Here is a 19,698-nt window from a genome sequence, read left to right as displayed (position 1 = left end):
GCGGAGGCGCATCACACCGCGTGCCATGCGCTTACTCCCATTAAAACGCGCCGGCGGTCACGGCCACACTTAGTAAGTATATTCTAGGCACTATAGTCGTACTGCTGAGACCACCGAAGCGTTCACTGTCGGTGCGCGTTAGTGTCATAATGCAGTACTTCTCTTTTCTGCTCGTAGGCGGCGGCACCGCCCCGAGCAAGAGCGCGGGTACACGGAGGAGTGTTAGATATATAAGGCGCGTCTGTGTAGCTCTCTGCCAGTTGCGTTTGTGGCGCAATGGGTTAAACGCTCGGCGATCTATCGTCGCGGACCGAGAGGTCGTGGGTTCGATTTCCAAATTTTCATGTTTGTGAACTTTTTCTTCTGGTTTCTTTCTTTGTATTATGTTCGTGTACATTGTAAGCTGACGTATTTCCGTGACGGAAATACGTCACTGAAGTCTTGGTGGACCCCGGAATAAAACACTTTCGTGTTAAAAAGATCCCCAGTGTGTGCAATTGGTTAGCGCACGGTACTTATAAGACAGTGCTTGCGAGCCATGCCGGGGTTGCGAGTTCGAGCCTCACCTGGGGAACAATTCTTTCACCAACGCCATTTGTGAAATAAGGCCAGCATGCAGACAGCTAATTATTTCCTCCTTTGGTACGTGATATGAGCTATTTTAGGTTACCTCCAGAACTCAGTCCCCAGTGGCGCATTCTGCTTCCGGCCACCGAGCGTGACGGTTCGTGGGATCATGGCCTCTTCAAGGGCAGCGACAGCGGTCACTTTGGCCGCGGAAACAGGCTCAACGACGATGAGGAATATCCGTTTATTTTGCCACAACTGCCAAAAGGACAACTGATGATTAACACCGTGTTTTTCACTGTGATGTACGTGCGAGACCGTACAGGGTCGATGACTTCAGGGACGCCCTGCTGCCAACGGGCTTGCTGCCGGAGGTGGTATGCATAGGGGCGTACCAGATTAATCACGTCTGGGCGGTGACCCTCAAGGATGCGACCGCCACGAAACGGCTGGTGGACCTCAAAGAATTGCAGGTGAAGGGACGACGTTGCGTCATTGTCGACCCGCAGGACCAGCAGGTGAAGCTCAGGCTTCACTGGCTGCTGTACAGCGTCGCCGACGAGGACATCCGGACGGCGTTCGCTACCTGTGGCAAGGTGGAGGAGGTAAGCCGGGAGAGGTGGCGTGTCCAAGGCATGGGGGACAAGACGTCAATCACCAGGACCGTGCTGCTCAAGCTGAAGAGTGGCGTCAAAGTGGAGGACCTTCCTCTTCAGGTCCGCGTCGGTGGTTTAGTTCGCCGGGGTGGTTGTTCCCGGTCACCCCATGCAGTGCTTGCGCTGCCAAGGCACGGGACACGTCCGCCGTGAGTGCAAGGTCCCCCGCTGTTCTCGGTGCAGACGTTTTGGCCACGTCGACGCAGGCTGTGTTAAATCCTACGCCGCCGTTACAGGCCCAGCAGCGACTGACGTTGCGGCAGAGCACGTCATGGACGTGGTTGAGGCGGAGGGTGCCGCTAAAGGAGCCGGAGACCCTGTGCCACTAGCAACAAACAGTGGGACATTGGCAGTGAACGCAGACGTGAAGGTGGCTGAGGCTGCTGCTAAGCCAAGTGCGTCGGCACAAGTCTCGAATGCAGATGGTCAGGCGACGGGGGGCGTTAGCGCGGACGCACCCTTTGACGACACGACCTCAATGCAAGAGGACGAGGCCGTCAACGACAGCGACCGGGCTGCGACCCTCGGTGCCCCAGCCAAGCGCTCCCACGATGAGACAAAGGACCAGGACGAGAGTGCAACCAACACCACTGAGGGGCCGCCGACGAAGACGCCGCTTGGAAGGCGGATGGGCTTCAAGCCAAAGCCGAACGTTCCGCCTGAAAGAACATCTCGCGACAAAGCACCGGCCACGAACAGCGACGGCAAGCCGGAGGGTGCCGGAGACGGCTAGCCGAGGGCTAGTCGTGAACGGTAAGCACCATGCTCCGTGCCTACTTTTTCTTTAGTGCAATATTGCTCTATTTCCGTCCCTTAGTATTGCCACTTTAAACGTTAGAGGGTTGGCGGCTAGTCGTAGGCAAAGTCAGGTCCTACGATTGGTCACTGACCATGACAGAGACGTACTAGCCGTCCAGGAAACTAAGGTGGACGTGGAGGAGGAGACCGGGAGCATGGTGCGACGGTTCTCGATTAGATTTTTTTGCGGTGGTTAGCCATGCTAATAGGCACGTCGGGAGGATGCATTCTTTTCGTAAAGAAGCTCCCTGGGCTACAACAGATTCAGAGTGTATTTTCGTGCCCGTCGGGAAGGATTGTTTTTTGTGATGTTCTTATACGTGACGTAGAGTTCCACGTCATATGCGTATACGCTCCTAATTCGGTGGATGAGCGTGTCCTGTTTTTTTCGAACCTTGTACAATATGTACGTTGTGATAAGCGTGTTATGTTGTTAGGAGACTTTATTTGTGTGTTGAGGGCCAGAGACAGAGCAAACAATGCCGGTATGCGTGACAGAAATAGTGACGTGTTATCTAAACTTATAAGTCAAAATGAACTTGCCAATATCTTTGAGTGTCTGGAAGGGGCGCGTGAAGTGACCTTTACGCGTTTTCAGGGCAGTAGCCATGCGCGATTAGATCGCATGTACATTTCTTTGGATATGATTCCAAGCTGCTACAGTTATTCCGTTGTGCCCGTGTCGTTCTCTGACCACTGCCTAGTAAAATGTCACAGGTATCAAGAAAAGGAGACATGCTTTAAATTGGGATCTCTGGAAAATTAATGCAGTGCTACTTAATGACGATGCATTTGTAAAGGCAGTCCGCAGGGAGGTTAACGAAATACGGGATGACGCAGCGGAAAGAATAGCAGAAAAGAGGGAATGTTTCAAACAGAATGTTAAAATGAAAGCCATAGAAAGATCGAGCTGCCTAAAATTTGAGAGAGAAATGACAGAAAAGGGTTTACAAACACTGCTTAAGCAGCTTATAACTCTTGAGTGCAAAGAGCCTGGTACGTGCAAAGACGACGTGCGAAGCGTCAAAGAAAAACTTGAACAGTTTGACAACGAGCGCTATCAAGGTGCCATTGTGCGAGCACGAGCAGACGCACTAGCGGCTGGGGAGACGCCCACTAAAAGGGCGCTTGGTCTAGAGAAGGCGCAAGGTCGACGAAACCATGTCGATAAGATCTTAATGAACGGAACAGTTGTCGACGACAACGAGAGCATAGCGCGCGCCTTCTTCGAGTACTACCAGTCGCTCTTTGCATTTCAGGACGCTAATGTAGAAGATTTTAAAGAGCTTTTTCTTCATCGCATGCCGCGATTGGGTGATGATGCCAAAGAACGATTAGAGGGGCAAATAACAGAGAGGGAAGTTGAACAGGCAATAGATCTGAACTTGGGCAAGTCACCTGGTCCTGATGGACTCAGCACTTGGTTGTATAAGGCTTTCAAGGGAGAACTGGCTCCTTTGTTAGCTGAGGTATATAATGAAGCGTATGAAAAGAAATATTTGCCACCTTCTTGTGGGAAAGCTCACACCATTCTGATACCTAAGAGCGATCAAATAGACAAACTCAAATTAGTATCAAACTACAAGCCAATATCACTAACAAACGTTGATTACAAGATATTTATGAAGATTTTAGCCACCAGACTGCAAGGGGTCGTCAAGGAAATAGTTGCAGACCACCAAACGTGTGGCATCAAGGGGCGATCAATCTTTTCAAACATCCATAAGATGCGCTGTGTACTTGAGTGTTGTGACGTCACCGTCAGCGGCGTAGCGGTTCTTCAGCTCGATCTCGAGAAAGCGTTCGACTGTGTCGCTCATGTTATTTTGTTTGCCATCTTAGATCATGTTAATGTCGGTTCCATCATCACTGGCTTTGGCGTACCAGAATTTCACAACAAGATTAATTGTTAATAAGACACTGGGGGGGGGGGGGGGGGCAGCGTCAATGTATGCCATTAACATCATGCGTTCAGTGCGCCAAGGCTGCCCGCTCAGTCCGCTCCTATTTCCTATTTGCAGTCCGCTCCTATTTGGATTATTTATCATGAGGTAAATAATCCTAATGACCAGAAATTATTAGGTAGTGCTCTAGACAAACTGCATATTTGGTCCGAAAAATGGCAAATGAGCATCAATACAGAAAAAAACAGTTCGTATGACAATATCAAGAAAGAAAGCGCCACTGACTTTTCCGTACTCGATTAACGGTCACTGTCTTACTGCAGTAAATTATTATAAATACCTAGGTGTAATAATCACTTCAGACTTCCGGTGGAATGACCACATCACTTTTATAGAAAAGAAAGCCATGAAAAAAACTTGGATACCGAAGAAGGTCTCTACGCCAGACGACTCAAGAAATAAAATTATTGGCTTATAAAACCTATATCCGTCCACTTTTGGAATATGCCTCCGTGGTTTGGTATCCGTACACTAAGAAAAATATTGATAAACTTGAGAACGTACAGAGAAAATCCGCTCGTTTTATCTTTCGCTCGTCCAGTCGCCATACTTCAGTTAGTGCTCTTCTTCAAACAGCGAAGTTGGAATCCTTGCAACTACGACGACATCGCGAAAGATTAAAATACATGTACTTGATCTATCATGATAAGCTTGGCATTGCCTCCAGTGCATACATCGAAAAAGTTACGCGCCGACCCACGCGGCCGTATCATTAAAAAAAAAAGTTGTCGCAATTTCACCTGAAAGCGAAGCATCAATTGCGATAGCAAACTTGTAGAGAGCTATACGGAGTAATGATATTAGCTTTATCAGCTGTATAAACTTGGACATGCAGCAGCATCAGCAACACGCAGAACTGCTGTCGACGCCATCGGCGTTTTGCCCGCGTTAGCTCAAAATGCGTGCGGCGTTGGTGACTGTTGCCGGAGCCTCTTATATAAAAATGTCACAGTTTCGCCCTAAGGGCGAAGCAATGAATGCGATAGCAACAGAGCAATGTCATACGAAGTAAGGTGAGCGGCTTTGGTAGCAACAACACGCAGAACTGTTGTCGACGCCATCGGCGTTTTGCCCGCGTTAGCTCAAAATGCGTGCGGCGTTGGTGACTGTTGCTGGAGCCTCTGATATAAATAGCCACTTGGTGCCGCAGCTAAACGTCGGCTCCCTTCCCTCCCCCTCCCCCACGGACTCTCGCGCGTCTGAAGAAGGCGCGTTTGCTCTACATATATGGTCATTGTAAAGGAGAAAAGAGACGCCTACTTCTGCAGCCCTTAAGCGAGCACGGCGCAGAACGCGCGTTTGTTCTCCGCCGTGCGTTCACTCCCTGTGAAAGCGCGCGTCCCTCGCGCCCTTTCACTCGCACATACAGCGTTCGGCGGCGCGCGGCGACGATTTCATCTCCAAATGACGTCATACGGAACCTCACGGCGACGGCGACGGCGACGGCGAGGATGTTGCCGAGCTTATATAAATAGGCACTTGGTGCCGCAGCTAACGTCGCCTCCCTTCCCTCCCCCTCCCCCCCTCCCCCACCGCCTCTCGCGCGTCGGAAGAAGGCGCGTTTGCTCTACATATATGGTGATTGTAAAGGAGGAAAGAGACGCCTACTTCTGCAGCCCTTAAGGGATCACGGCGCAGAACGCGCGTTTGTTCTCCGCCGTACGTTCACTCCCCGTGAAAGCGCGCGCCCCTCGCATCCTTTCACTCGCACATACAGCGTTCGGCGGTGCGCGGCGACGATTTCATCTCCATTGACGTCATACGGAACCTCACGCTGACGGCGGAAATCTGCTTTTGAGTGTCCATATAATTGCTATCGCGATAAAATTAAAGGAATTTTTTGTAGGACTAACACCTACAAGCATTCTTTTTTTCCGCGAACTGTACGTGAGTGGAATGGTCTCCCGAGTGATGTTGTGGATGCAGCAACAGTGCCTTCTTTTTTAGCGCAGCTGAAACAATTGTAACAACCTTTTTTTTTGGGGGGTCGTCGTATCTGTTCTAATCCTTTTGCTGTTCTGACTTTGGCACATCTTTCAGTATATGTTCTGCATTGTGTAATTTATTTGTATTTCTCTAAATATGTTCCCAATTGTGTGTTCAGTGTTCTTCTTTTTTTTTCTCAACACTTTTGTTTAACATTACAGTGTGCTATAATGTATTCTGTTCAACCAGAGAGACATCGTCTCACTGCCCACTCCTGCTTAGGGCCTTATTCTAAGGCTAGCAGAAACCTTGTAAATAAATAACAATAAACATAGAAGCAATGTGCGTAGCAATAACTGAAAATGTGAAAATACGTGAATTTAGATTGGCAGCGAGCGAAGTGAAGCTGCTCGCATATGCAGATGACATTGCTGTGTGTTGCAGAGACAAACAAAGTGTAATCGAAACTTTAAATGTCGGGAAACATTTCTGCGATGTCATGGGCAGCAGAGTAAATTGGAGCAAATCCCTCGGGCTGTGGCACGGGGAGTGGTCTTCTGCACCGGACAACTTTGCCAACGTGAACTGGGTGAAAACTCCGACGAAGTATGTGGGTGTTCCCCTCGAAAGTTATAAGAGCAGCGAGGAATATTGGATAAGCCAAACCAAAGAAACAAAAAACAAAGCAGACAGATGGAAAGGTGCAAATCTTTCTATTTTTGCAAGAGCCATAGTGTGTAATATGTTTTTTATCACTAAGTTATATTACGTTATGCAAGTGTTGCATTGTTCTAGAGCAAACGTGCAAAGGCTGCACAGAGTGTTTGCGGCTTTTGTATGGGGGTCGACATGGGAAAGGTGTATTGTTTAGAAGAGTGAAGGAAGGAGGTGTGGGATTGGTTCATCTTTTTGTTCGACAGCTGGTAAACAGATTTTTGTTTTTCCGCGATACGCGAGACCCTTTTCTGCGCACTGTGTGCCAGCTCAGGTTGAGCGATGCATTGCTGGCACATGTTGTCAGTACAGAAAGCATGACTCGAACACTTCGGCGCTATATTAAGGAAGTGGTCGAGAGCGTGCGCTTCCTTGCTGTACGTTTTTCGAATGATTACCTTTCCCAAGTGAAAAGGAAAACAGTTTATAAAGATGTTTGTGATATCATCTTTCCAGTACCGTGATATCGCGCCATATACAGTGGAGGGCCAGGACAGGATGTTCTGAAACGGGTAAAACGTGTGCAGGTGCCACCAGAGGTAAAACCCTTTATTTTAGGCTTAATACGGGAACTCTCAGCGTCAAGACCTTCATGGAAGAACAGGGTTGTACCGTACCATGGGAATCACACTGCTTGATCTGCAAGCAGCCCGAAACCATTGATTAGAATTTTTTGCACTGCTGGGAAGGCGTATATTTCTGGGATGTCTTGAAACGAACGCTCAAGAAAGAGCTACCGGTGCTCCCTCAAGTGATCCGGTATCTGGCAATTAAGGATGATGACGGGGTTCCCGATGACCTTGTAATGTTGAATGCTCTCCACTGTTTATGGCGGGCTCGTATGGCAGGTTACCATTGTGATCCGGATGCTAGGCCCGCGCGCATATATTTCAGACAATGTATGTCACGATTCATTGCAATACAGAAAATGCAAGTGTGTGTACCGGATTGGCTGTCAAGGCTCGAGCCTCTGACAGCCATGCAGGAATTTTAGTTTGACAACGTCTGTCCTATACGGACGGGTGACTTCGCTGTGCGCAACTTTTTCCCTTTTGTTTCTTGTTGCCCAAGTGTTTACAATTTTGGACATGTGTGTAATACGTGTATAATCTGTGTACAGTTGAAGACCGGCAACAAATAAAAAAAAAGTCACCAGTGGCGCAATTGGTTAGCGCACGGTACTTATACGACAGTGCTTGTGAGCCATGCCGGGGTTGTGAGTTCGAGCCTCACCTGGGGAACAATTTTTTTACCAACGCCATTTGTGAAATAAGGGCAGCATGTGGACCATTGATTTATTCTTCCTTTGGTACGCGATATGAACCCATTTAGGTTACCTGCAAGCGTCAATCCCCAGTGGCGCAATTTATTCCACTTCCGGCCACCGTCGTGTATGGTCGTGTAATGTCGAGCTCCGTTGGAGCAGCGAATGCGGCCCAGCTGGGCTGCGGAAACAGGACAGATGCCCAGGAGTCTAAGGACTGATATTATTTTGCCTCAACTGCCATCAGGTTCCACTGTTTTAAATGCTCTGTTCCTTCACGGCAGCGTGAAAGCCAGGTCTTTTCGAGCTGAGGACTTCCGAGATACCTTGAATCGTCTCGAATTGCTCCCCGAGGTGGTTGCCTTGGGGGCGTTTCAGATGAATCACGTATGGGCGGTGACCTTCAAGAATGCGGAAGGAATTAAAAAGTTGCTCGCAGTCACCGACCTGACTGTCAAGAATCACCGCTGCCTCGTGATAGATCCGAGCGCCCATACTGTGCGCCTAAGGCTTTATTGGCTGCTTTACCACATACCAGATGAAGACGTGCGCACTGCTCTCGCACAGTTTGGGAAGGTGACGGATGTTTGCAGAGAGCGTTGGCGTGTACCAGGACTCGGCGATGAGGGCTCTTCGACACGGACGGTTAGTCTGCAACTAAAGGCTGGCCTTACTTTGGACGACCTGCCACACCAGCTACGAGTGTCTGGCATTATGGCGCTTGTTGTTGTACCGGGAAGGCCGTCGCTTTGTCTGTGGTGCCAGCGAACAGGACATATTCGCCGAGATTGCCGCGTTCCAAGGTGCAAGCTGTGTCGGCGCTTCGGACATGATGACAGCCAGTGCGCTAAGACTTACGCCAGCGTGGTAAGCCAAAGGAGCCGGGAGGACCCCGCAGAGCACATCACGGACGAGGTGGACGCGGCGGAGGCTGCGGGAGACAAGGTCAGCGAACCTACATCTGCAGTAGTTGAAACCTCCGAGGGAGAGAATGTGAAAAGTGTTCAAAGGGAAAATGGTGTTGTGCCATGTGTACAGCAGGAAACCGCCACCCCAACGTGCGCGGTCATAGACGCCTCTGACACCACTCCGCCCTCGCCGGATAACGACCAAGAAGACATGGACGTCGCGAGCAGCTCGTCTCCGAAGCGGCCCCACGGGCAAGTTTCCGAAGGCGACGACGGCTGCAGTGAGAAGGTACAGGAACCGCCCAGAAAAGACATCCCGTACCGTCGTTCATCTTTTAAACCAAAGCCTAACGTTCCGCCGGATTCCCATCTAACGGTAACGAAGGCGCCCCCGTAATAACGAGGGCGTCGTCGAGCAATGCCTGTTATTCGTGGTGAGGGACGGGCTCTCTACATCGGTAAACTTCGGCCGTTTTTTGTTTTTCTTATTATTAATGGTACTTGCGCCTACTGAGAAACGGCAAAATGCAAGTGTTTAGTTAAACTAGAGGCCCCATTTCTCTCTTCCGGAAAAACAATAAAATAAGGATGGATTCAAAATCCCAAATCGCACTACACATTGGTACGCTTAATGTCCGAGGCCTCGGTGCCAGAAGGCTGCAGTACCAGGTCAGCCGGTTATTTCACGAGAATGATTTGGACATAGTCGTTCTACAGGAAACAAAAATGGAAAGTGAAGAACGAACGGATCGAATGCTCGAACCATTTAGAGCGCGGTACAATGCTTGTGTTTCTCACGCTGTCCGCAATTCCGGTGGCTACGTTTTGCTATTGCTAAAATCCTTAGAAATTGTTGTGCAATCTGTATTTGCTTGTGACGAAGGTCGAATGATCGTGTGTGATTTCTTGCTCTGGGATGCTGAATGGCGGGCAATATACATATACGCCCCAAATAATGAAAGAGAATGCCGCGACTTCTTTGAAAAATTAGATGTGTATATGAAATCTGAGCGCTATGTTATCTTGCCGGAAGATTTCAACTGTGTTTGTTTTACTGAAGACCGCAATAGCTACTCCCTTGTTCGTGATCAAAGTGCGCTTTTTTTTGCTCGCAGCAGCCCGAGAGCGTGAATTAGAGGATGTTGGTGTTGTGTTTTGCGGTGGAAAGCAGACGGTGTTTACTCATTTCCAAAGGGGCAGTCACGCTCGATTAGATCGAGCTTATGTATCTGCGAGACTGGCTCCGTTGTGCAAAGGCTATGACGTGAGCCACGTATCTTTCAGTGACCATAGTCTCGTTATGTTCTCCCTTGGCAAAACAAAAGAAAAGCGACCTTTCAATTAGAACAATTAGAAGTCACCAGTCGCGCAATTGGTTAGCGCACGGTATTTATACGACAGTGCTTGTGAGCCATGCCGGGGTTGTGAGTTCGAGCCTCACCTGGCGAACAATTTTTTTACCAACGCCATTTGTGAAATAAGGCCATCATGCAGACCACTAATTTATTCCTCCTATGGTACGCGAGATGAGCTATTTTAGGTTGCCTCCAGAACTCAGTCCCCAGTGGCGCAATTGGTTAGCGCACGGTACTTATACGACAGTGCTTGTGAGCCATGCCGGGGTTGTGAGTTCGAGCCTCACCTGGGGAACAATTCTTTTACCAACGCCATTTGTGAAATAAGGCCATCATGCAGACCACTAATTTATTCCTCCTATGGTACGCGAGATGAGCTATTTTAGGTTGCCTCCAGAACTCAGTCCGCAGTGGCGCAATTGGTTAGCGCACGGTACGTATACGACAGTGCTTCTGAGCCATGCCGGGGTTGTGAGTTCGAGCCTCACCTGGGGAACAATTCTTTTACCAAAGCCATTTGTGAAATAAGGCCATCATGCAGGCCACTAATTTATTCCTCCTATGGTACGCGAGATGAGCTATTTTAGGTTGCCTCCATGACTCAGTCCCCAGTGGCGCAATTGGTTAGCGCACGGTACTTATACGACAGTGCTTGTGAGCCATGCCGCCACACTAAACATTTTCACACCCTTAAGGGTGTTAAAAAGGGTGTTTTCCGCATTTACACCCCCGTGCACACCCTTTTAGCACCCATTTTGTTAAAAACACCCTATCATATGGGTGTATACGGCACATAAGGTGTGAAGTTGCTCAAAGAAGGGTGTTAAATCGACGTCTGAAGGGTGTTGAACACAAGGATGCATGCATAAATCTGGCCATAAGAACGCGCATACGTCCGCGCAATGATCCATCTGTCTATGTATGTTATTTTTTTCTAAGATACTGATGTTACTGGCATGACCGGCACTCCAGAACGTATTACCTTGAAAAGTAGACACATTCACTTGCAATTTCATGAAATATCATTAGATTTAGTCCTCACTGTGATACTACAGTGCAATTAGACACTTTTAATACAAACTGCAGTAATTGAATGAAAACGCGCAAGCAACTCGCAAAATTTTGCAGGAATTTAGCGGAGCCCTTAACAGCCCAACAAAAAGTTGCGAACCCCGGTGAGATGTCTTTTTAAGCGATTCAAGGTAGTAATTAGACACGCAGGCATAAAAATTTGGCTAATTCACTTGTCAACCAACCAAGTCAGACAATCCTGCTTACGTAATTCAAGCCCATCATCGATATAGTTCATAAATGGTTCTTTGAATGCCAAGAACTGATGCCGCTAATTGCTTCAGTGTAATGAATTCCGGACTATGGAAATATGGAAAACCGAAACATGTACTGCGGAAGAGCACAACTGTCACTCCTTTGGCAGACGCCACGAGTGATGTGAATGCTTGCGCCTCACACGTGGCACGACCAATAATGTAGCGCTCTTATCGAGCCACGATCTCGCTGAAACTTTATGCTGTGACCTGGCATGGTCTCCTTGATCGGACGAAGCTGGTATTTTGATCGTACCTGTAGAAGCGCGCTGACCGACTCACTCACGGTCAAGATTTCTGCGATGCACTCAAAGTCATGCAGCCCAGACATCGTAAAAAAAAAACAAAACAAAAAAAACAAAACAAAAAAAAACGTAACGCTCGACACGAAACGTATTCGCCACTCCCAGCTCACCGGTACAGCTAGAGACAACAACGAAGTGGCAGCAAGCACGCGGCCACGCCAACAAGCAAAGCTGTGAGAATAAAGGGGCAACGGCAGATAATTTTTATAGTTCGACTGAGTTCGGCGCAGCGCGATTTACGCGGCTGCAACCTCCCGACTGAAAAGCGACCGGAACTGACGCTACGACGCTTTACCGTTGCCTAGACAACCCGGCGCGCGGCAGGGTGGGAAGGCGGAAGCTGCTACGTCACCTCATCGACTCTTGCTTCAAAAGATGCGTTGTCTCTTTTTTGTCTTGTGTCCGCGTCTCGCGCTCTGGGAAATAATTTTAAACGTGTGATTGGTTTTATGTGCGATCTAATCAGAGACGTAGTCTGTGCGTTATGTATTAATCGTGCCCCACCTCAACTTAAAGCCTTGGCACGCGCTGGAAGATGGATCCACGGAAGCAGATACGAGCAGTTGCAACGTGCCCGGTGTCGGCGGTCGGTATACTACTGTCAGTATGGAAAGTTTCAGGCAAGTGTCCGTTCATTTGGTGTTTCTTTATTTGATTACGTGTTATTGTTGGCTGTAGAAGTATCTCATTGTGATCCGATAGCATATTTCACTAATGTAAGCGCAAAAGCAGTTGCACGCAGTACTACGGCAAGATGGCTACCTCGATTGCCCCCGTGTGACTAGCAAGATAGCTACCTCGATTGCCCCCGTGTGACTAACGTTTCTGTGGCCACGTCGGGCGTGGTGCGCTTGCATAATCGCCGCTTTGTTTCTGAGCGCTTGAACTATCGGAAATGTGGGGTTCTTGCGAGTTCAGCGCGGCTAATAACATGGTCGTTCGTATTTGTGTCGAGTAGAAGAAGAAGTGACGACTGGCTTCGCCTTTCGAAAGTACCGGCGCAATATTGGCTCTCCCTCGCGCGCCCGCGTACTGCTGCTGCTGCTGCTTGCCGGACTCCTTCTTCAGCGTGTTTTGGGCTATCTTTCTCTCTCCGTTTGTGTGTGTGTGTGGTGTGTGTTAGCGCGCGCGTACGTGTTTTGTAAGCGCTTTACGTGTGCGTGCGTGCGTCCGTGCATTTTTCTGAGCGCTGTGTACGTGCGTTCGTGCATGTTTTTTGAATGTTTTGTATGTGTGAATGCGCGCGCGCGCGTGCTTGTATGCGGGTCTCTATGTGCTTGCGCGCGCGTGCCTGTTGTGTGAGGGCTTTGCATGTGTGCGTGCGCGCGCGCGCGTTGCTGCTCTGCGAGCGTTTTGCTTGTGCGCGCGTGCTTGTATGTGGGTCTCTATGTGCTTGCGCGTGCGTGCGTTCGTGCGTGTTTTGTGAGTACTTAGCGTGTGTGCGTGCGCGCGCGCGTACGTGTTTTGTGAGCGCTTTGCGAGTGCGCGTGCTTGTATGCGGGTCTCTATGTGCTTGCGCGTGCGTGCGTGCGTGCGTGCGTGCGTGTTTTGTGAGTGCTATGTATGTGCGTGCGCGCGCGTGCTTGTGTGTGTGTGTGTGTGTGTGTGTGTGTGTGTGTGTGTGTGTGTGTATTGAATAAAGGCGGTAGTTTTACACGCAATAAACCTTCAAAATTGGTGCAGCGGCTGTCTCCGCCCTGAAAACCGAGTTTGGTGTCGAGCCACTCTGGAATATATGGAGGCGCCGGAGGACCAGTGGAAGGTGTAAGTTTCCTCCTTTTTCCCCCCTCTACCCTGATGAATCCAGTTCCTTGATTGTTATTGTGAAATAAACGTTTCATCAACAGCATAAATACATGAATCAGAAATCCGGAAAGTGTGTTTCACGATTACACTAATTTCGATCGTGAAACGTGTACCTTCGGTTAGCCCACATTTCCTTGAAGTAGGCAACTGCTTATGAGGCGGCGGCGGGCGAAATGCTGCCGCCCTTTTCGCCCGCACAAAAAATGTTTTGCCTACAAATGCAAAAACGCCAGTGTCCCGTGCATTGGGGGCACGTTGAAAAACCCATAGGGATCAGGATCAATCCGGAGTCACCCGCTATCCCGTGCTCCTTAATGAATAAAGCCTTTATTTTATTGAAGGGGACGGCTTTAGGCCGGTGTTGGGGATTAGGTGGGAAAGGAATGTGGGTTCCCGGATTGTTGCCTGGGGCACATTTCATCTCAGTCTTTGATCTCCCGCTTTATGCAGACTCAGGTGCATGTTCACTTCCGCCGCTCTCGCACGGGCTAGTCGACCCCTTCTACACTACTCGAAACAAGCCACTTTGTCTGCCATATGTCGCAATGGCTTTCTGTGTTTCAGGGTTAGTCTGTATTTCAATTCCTAGCGTTCTAATGTCTTCGTGCAGTAAATGTTGAATATTGGATCTCCCTTGTGAAAAAGCTGCACACTTCCAAATGAGGTGTTGCAAGTCTGCTCTGCATGACTCCTGACAATGTGTGCATTGGGTATAAGTGTTCGCAGTCGTAGCTTGTCTGGTTTGGTGCCATTTCTCAAGTATGTGTGGTGGGTATGCAGCATTGGCCATAACCTTGTTCAAAAAAACCTCTTCCGTGCGAGTAAGGCCGCCGTTGTCAAACACATGTACTGGTGTAGCTTCTAATAGTCTCCGTTTACTATCTGCTTTTATTTTAGTGCGAATGTAATGCATCAGTGCTCTGCTAGGAGAGCATTCGGCCAATATCTTTAGGTATGGATTTTGGTCAGCGGGGTTTGGCGAGGAAATGGAGTGTGGGGAGCTGTACGTGTAATCAAGCCCACTCGCTTGCGCGGCAACTGCGTGAGCGGCTGCGTTTCCCCCATCCGTGCCGGTGTGCCCAGGTGTCCATATGATTTCAACATTTGTCCCGTTGTCCTGTATTCTCTTCAGCATTTTTCTGGTGTCGTTGGCCACAGCATCATCTGTCGTAGGCACCGTTAATTCAGCCACCGCTTCGTACGAGTCAGTTAGGATGCGATAATTTTTTCGCACATTCTGCTCTACAATGTCTCCCATGTCAATGGGAATGGTGTTGACCGCTCCCCATATAGCTAAGAGTTCTGCGTCCAAGGTTGCACCCCCGGGAAGCTGACATGTGTGATAGCCATTGTGTTGGGGTGCAGATGTGCTAACCCAGGCCATGCTTGCCATGTCGTTTTTGATTGCAGCGTCCGTGTAGATGTCAATGGTGTGCTGCGGCGTTCTTAGTTCTAATCTCTTTTCAAATATTTGTCTAGCTTCCGCGTTTCGTCTGGCGATAGGGCGTTGTGGTCTCCGTATGCCCAGTGGTGCTTCCCATGGTGGCGTTATGGTCGCTTCCGCGGGCTCTGGCTTCGCATGGACTTGTTTATCCCATGCGATGATCTGTTTTCCCTGAGTCGTGTTTTCCAACCGGGATCGCATTCGAATTCGTGCTTCATTGATTATGTCCCGTATGGGTAGAATCGCTACCAGCTTGAGCAGGTCCTCGTTCCTCGTTTGCTTCGGTAGCCCAGTGATAGTACGGAGGGTGGCCCTGTGTAACTTTTCGATGTCGCCAAGGTCTCGTTCAGAGAATTCGTACACGGGTGCCCCGTAAAGAATCCTTCCAACCGCGACTGCTTTTGCAAGCGTTTGGCACGCTTTCTGACGCGCTCCGACATACTTGCTCGATATTCGTCTAATTAATCAAATTGTCGTTTTGACACGTAACACTCCCGAATTCAAGGAGACAACTGCTTAAATTGTGAATAGCTGGTTATTTGCGATATTCCGCATATAGCAATTGGTTTAAGCAGCTTTTACTGAACATATGAAGTGCTAAGATTTAGGTCTCTCTGGGGTGGTTCTCATGCCCTTCGAAAATTGACCTCTATAGCCCAATTATAATTCGTAAAAATGGAATATATAAGGCATGCCCTCGGACTCGAGAATGTGTTTGATTGAGCTGTAGGGTTAATTGAGAAGGTTGCAGTGAGTCCAATAAATTATTTTAATGCTTTCTCAGTAGGAGTGTCAAAGTGTAAAAAAAAGCGTATGTGTGTGTGTAAATTGTTGAAAGCGAGTAATGTGGTGCAGGTGTGCGTGTGGGTGTGTAAGACTTCGCTCCTCGAAAGGGCAGGACTTGTGTGAAGTGACTTGTTGGACAACACTTTGCAAATGTGGTGAACATGGTTTAAATAATGGATTTGAGACCTGCAAGGAGTTGCGACATTCTAACGCATTCCTCTTGCATTTACCACGGATTTGCCACTGAATTGTGCAACTCTCTGGTGCTGTTTGGCCAGAAAAGGCAAGGAAACAATAATTAATCAAATTTGCTTCATTCACACTATTTATAGCCAACATAGTAGCCCAAGTCACTAGTGTGATCGAGTATATATTTGCAATGTGGCACTAAGATTACTCATTACATTCAACTTAGCCACTTTCATAGCTGGTAATAAACTTAGTGAGCACTAAAAGAAATATTAAACAATATAAATACCGCTGGCACAGCACTGGCAACAGTGTATGAGCAGGCAAACGTATATGTGTGTGGAAATTTCAATGCAATGAACTTTCACTACATCTGTGGTATGAGGCTTTTTTTTTCTCAGTAAGCTGTACCAAGTCCATACTTTGATTTTTCTCTTGCCAACCAAAATCACCTTTATTGCCAGTGATCTTGTCTCTCGTTCTGGTAGCATTTTTTAATGTGGAACTAAAAATGTCATTTCTTGCAGGTCATCCAGATGACAGCCTCACAATTCGCAGCCTTTGTGCTCTCCATCAGAAACCCATCAGGGGCAAGCCACTTATGTTTGCCTTCAGACAAGACAACATTGTAAGTAGATATAGGCATGTAGTCGAATATTCTGAAACAAGTTTCCATTTAATACTGTGAGGCTCCTTTGATAGCCTTAGGTTCATATTTTGTGCAGTTGTGTGTATGCAGTTTTTAGATATTGCCGATGGCACAGTGCACATTGCAGATATGACGACTATGAAGTATATACTTGCAATTTCATCATTGTCTTTCATAATGAAGTTTTTCTTTTGTGCAAGGATATTCAGAGATTGGAGCATTTCAGCATCATATTCTGTATTGTGCATTCAGCGCTCATTTCAAGTTACCCTCCTCCTACCAATTTATTTGCGGGAAAAGAGTATTTGTTTACCCTCTGCAATGCAATTCTTATTTGCTCATTGCGTCAAACTCCTCTACTTTTAATTATCACATAATTATCACAACCTCAAAATTTCGGCTGTTATTGTTTTAAAAACAGTATCAAAATAAAAATGTGCTAGATTGCTATCAAGACTGCAAGGGAATTGATGAAATTGCAAGAAACCGTGGCTTCTTATGGTGATTGAAAACCTCTTTTCAGCAAACCATGTGCCTATTTCGTTTACTGAGCTGCTCATGAAATTCGCTAGCATGTTTGATTTAACACAGTCGTTACAGGAGAAGAGAAAAAAAAAGATTAACAGGAGCACTTTTCACGTGGATGCAATGCTTTTGGATATTCTCCAGGTTCATTTAGGAGAGAGAGTGACCTGGAATCGGAGAGGGTGGGGCAGGGAGCCAATTTGCAGCCATTGTGACTCATGCATGTAGTGGCAACACAGGATGAGAAATAGTTGTGGCACTGCGGTCTAGTAAATAGGTCAGCACTTACATAAACTCCCCCACAGTGAGGGGGAAACGTAGGATATGTTGTCCAATAAAGATGGTGCTTTTAGGAGACAGCAGGAAATTTTAGGCTCTAGTTGAGCAGCTACAATATGAAGGACCACGTAAATTGTAGGAAGCCAACATAAACTGAGTAGAAGGACGTACGTCACAGTTCAGAGCACGAAGTAGAAATTCGGAGCATCAGGAAGGATTGTAAGTATAAATAAGGGAATAGTACTTGTCAGCATATTGCCTAGCTAACAAGGGCAAAAAATAGTTGGCAGGACGTTCTATATTTTCCAGGGAAATGTGCTGAAACACTGATTCTTACTCAGTCAGTAAAGAAATATACAACAATAAATAAATAACTATGTATACAGAAAAGGCCTTATAGACTACAGTGGAGAGTTGGACATTGTTGAGCTAGATGCAAGTACTGCTTGCTACTGTAATGCAGGGCAGGTGAGAATGCAGTTGGGGGTTTCGTCATTTTCGTCTGTTGTGCACTCTCTCTGTACAATAGTGCTCTTCGTCTCGGAGTGTATAAATGTTGCATTCAAAACAATTCTCATTCCTTGAGCACAGCAGTCTTATTGTGTGTTCTCCCATGAAGTCTTCTGCTGCAGTGCTTCTGAAGTGTAATGCACAACTACATTACAGATTTTATATTGTGAGTTTTATATTGCGGTCACATCCATGCTCCTGGAGAAATGCCCATTGCTAAGAGATGTCGTTGGTAGAGTCTACATTTTATTCTCTTATTTTCCATAGTGAAAAGGCTACTGTATATTCATTTTTGCTTCTATGCCATTTTGTATTCACGATGACTTAGTGATCGCGGTTTCTAAATTTGAAAACTGGAACTTTTGCCCAATTGAGCTGTGCCTTGTGTTCGGTCACAATAATTAGGGGTGTTGTTTTCAGAAGCTTGTTGCCTTATCAAATTCCCCGCAGTGTATAGGATCGTAATGAAATGTAGAGTCAACTCTCATGATTCTGTTATTTTGCTAATGCAGGAAGCAGGATTCCAGCACAGCCATCTCCTGCACTTATGGTCAAGATGCTCAGACAATGGAGTCCCTGTTCCTTGTGGTTAACCGTGAACAGTATTCTCGCTTTTATGAAAGCTAAAGGTGATTTCCTGCATAGATTAGGATTTTGCAGCTCAAATGTATACACATTATTCTAATTTGAAGCAACTAATATATGCTGTTTAATACTTTTATACTGTTTGATACAATCATTTCTTGTTGGAAAATATTAAGCATGATGTTTAACATTTATTTATGCATTACTGGCTGATGCATGATGGCCTGTGTTTAAAAAATGTGAACTCACATTTGAAGCTTCATTCAATAACCAGAGTATGGCTGATTTAATAAACATTATTTGCTCATTTATGTACAAGCCCTAATCTTCCATTATCGCACCAAGTACAAATAATTTAGAAATTGGCAATGTATCATCCGCATGTGGCCAGTAGAGTACCTTAATGAACAGTGGTTTGTTTTTATAAGGCCGCCATTGATACGGCACTTCGCACCTAAACAGTAATAAATCTGGCATATTTAGGCTGTCTTGCAGTAGAAAAAAAAACATTTTCAAGCAACATATTTTATAACAGACCATGCATTGCCTTCGCATTACAAAATTTAAGGAAACCATAATTGTAATCGGAAAATCTGCTACACAGCATTTTTAGCTCAGAGAACTCTATTTACATTTGAAAAAAAATGATTTAGGTGAGAAAAAATTTTCTTGCTCAAGGAATCTTGTTGAGGAGCGAAAATTCATCTTGATGCTCCTGGATCAAACCTTATTTAAAGCAAGTTCATGTGTGAAACATACGGTGTTTCAGTATATCAAAAATGTGCGCCAGTCAAGCTTTATATCGACTTTCCAAATCAGCTTTTCACAATGATTTGCCATGACATTGGTGTACAAAATAAGAGGGTGTGTTTCTTGTGTGCGTGCTCTACTTCCCTAATTGACCTTTGCAATATATATATTTTTTCAAGGCCACCAAAACTAGAATTTTTGTACCTGAAATTTAATATTGAAAATTTATTTCTTTAAGTGGCACCAAACAGGCTGTTTTAGGGTTACCATATATACAGGTTGTTTCAGTTAACTTATGCTAAACATTAAATAAATGCAAATGCTACGTAGCTGGACAGAACCAAGGTAATGTTGTTCGCCGTCGCTTGGAGATACTCAGACTATTTGTTGTAC

The 19,698-nt window shown here is 46.8% G+C and overlaps 1 long non-coding RNA gene and 2 other non-coding genes across 3 annotated transcripts; all 3 read left to right on the top strand.

Moving 5' to 3' along the window:
* Positions 1-7,774: 7,774 nt before the first annotated feature.
* Positions 7,775-7,866, top strand: Trnai-uau (transfer RNA isoleucine (anticodon UAU)). The gene is given in 2 exon segments: positions 7,775-7,812; positions 7,831-7,866. It is a non-coding gene; the product is annotated as a tRNA-Ile (tRNA).
* Positions 7,867-10,355: 2,489 nt separating this feature from the next.
* On the top strand, positions 10,356-10,447 carry Trnai-uau (transfer RNA isoleucine (anticodon UAU)). The gene is given in 2 exon segments: positions 10,356-10,393; positions 10,412-10,447. It is a non-coding gene; the product is annotated as a tRNA-Ile (tRNA).
* A 2,980-nt stretch (positions 10,448-13,427) lies between these two features.
* On the top strand, positions 13,428-18,611 carry LOC125944840 (uncharacterized). The gene is made up of 3 exons (XR_007466544.1): positions 13,428-13,546; positions 16,535-16,635; positions 18,483-18,611. It is a non-coding gene; the product is annotated as an uncharacterized LOC125944840 (long non-coding RNA).
* The last annotated feature ends 1,087 nt before the right edge of the window (positions 18,612-19,698 follow it).

This window comes from Dermacentor silvarum, chromosome 4 (assembly GCF_013339745.2).
Source record: "Dermacentor silvarum isolate Dsil-2018 chromosome 4, BIME_Dsil_1.4, whole genome shotgun sequence".
Taxonomy (NCBI): Eukaryota; Metazoa; Arthropoda; class Arachnida; order Ixodida; family Ixodidae; genus Dermacentor; species Dermacentor silvarum.
This window is presented reverse-complemented; position numbering and strand designations above follow the sequence as displayed.